We start from the raw sequence: 1,337 nt of genomic DNA, 5'->3' as shown, positions 1-1,337 counted from the left end.
CACGTGGGCAACCTCCCCACACAGACACGTGGACATCCCCTCCCCCACACAGGCCACGTGGGCAACCCTCCCCCACGCAGGCCACATTGGCAAAGCACACCGGCCCCTGTGGCCTTGGACTCAAGGGGCCCAGCCCCGCGCAGCCCCCCAGCACCCAGCGGGTGGTCCTTCAGGGTCTGTCCCTCGACCACAGGACTTGCCCTCCCAGGGGACCCACACTCTCCCTGAAGGGAGCGTCGCCCCAGGCCCAGCCTGGAGAGCAGGCAGCGCTGGGTGCACGGGGGACATCTCGGGGTCCCCCTGCTTACCCCAAGCACCCTCTGACCGCGGCCAGGAACAGTGTTTCAAAGATGCCTGGTGGTTTAGGGGGGATTTAGGCAGATGATCAGAATGAAGTCAAGGTAAGTGGACTGTGTCCTTGGCCTCTGCTTGTCTTTGGTTGTCAGCTCATGAGTAACCTTGACTGTCTCTGGAATACGACTGTGACGCAAACCTACATTCTCACTGTGTTAACTACGGCTGTAGGCGCTCAGTCTGATGAGGTGTAACTTCACTCCCTGCTAATCTGCTTAGTCATATAGACTATGTGATTGTTTAAGTGTATTTTACGGGAAATCAATATGAGTGACTGGTCTAGAACTTCGCATGTATAGGCCCAAATGATTGGCCTCTGAAAAGTACTTTCCAACAAATGAGGATCGGCCTTGCTGTGACGTCTGGGAGCTGAGATACCAGAGGACGTCACTGCCGTCTCCTGGAGCAGCCCCAGGCGCACATTAGTGTCTGAGAGCCTGGGTCAGGGTCACATGACTCATTAGTGTCTGAGATCCTGGGTCAGGGTCACATGACTCATTAGTATCTGAGATCCTGGGTAAGGGTCACATGACTCATTAGTATCTGAGATCCTGGGTAAGGGTCACATGGCTCATTAGTGTCTAAGAGCCTGGGTCAGGGTCACATGACTCATTAGTGTCTGAGAGCCTGGGTCAGGGTCACATGGCTCATTAGTGTCTGAGGGCCTGGGTCAGGGTCACATGACTCATTAGTGTCTGAGAGCCTGGGTCAGGGTCACATGGCTCATTAGTGTCTGAGAGCCTGGGTCAGGGTCACATGGCTCATTAGTGTCTGAGAGCCTGGGTCAGGGTCACATGGCTCATTAGTGTCTGAGGGCCTGGGTCAGGGTCACATGGCTCATTAGTGTCTGAGGGCCTGGGTCAGGGTCACATGGCTCATTAGTGTCTGAGGGCCTGGGTCAGGGTCACATGCCTCATTAGTGTCTGAGGGCCTGGGTCAGGGTCACATGGCTCATTAGTGTCTGAGGGCCTGGGTCAGGGTCA

General features: G+C 55.8%; 1 protein-coding gene across 1 annotated transcript in view; it reads right to left on the bottom strand.

Annotated features, from left to right (window-relative positions):
- The window catches only part of UGT8 (UDP glycosyltransferase 8), a 22,250-nt gene that overhangs the window by 4,564 nt on the left and 16,349 nt on the right, over window positions 1-1,337 (bottom strand).

The sequence above is a fragment of the Myotis lucifugus genome, unplaced genomic scaffold (genome assembly GCF_000147115.1).
Source record: "Myotis lucifugus unplaced genomic scaffold, Myoluc2.0 scaffold_978, whole genome shotgun sequence".
Classification (NCBI taxonomy): Eukaryota; Metazoa; Chordata; class Mammalia; order Chiroptera; family Vespertilionidae; genus Myotis; species Myotis lucifugus.
The sequence above is the reverse complement of the archived record's forward strand: the minus strand, read 5'-3'. Positions and strand labels throughout refer to the sequence as shown.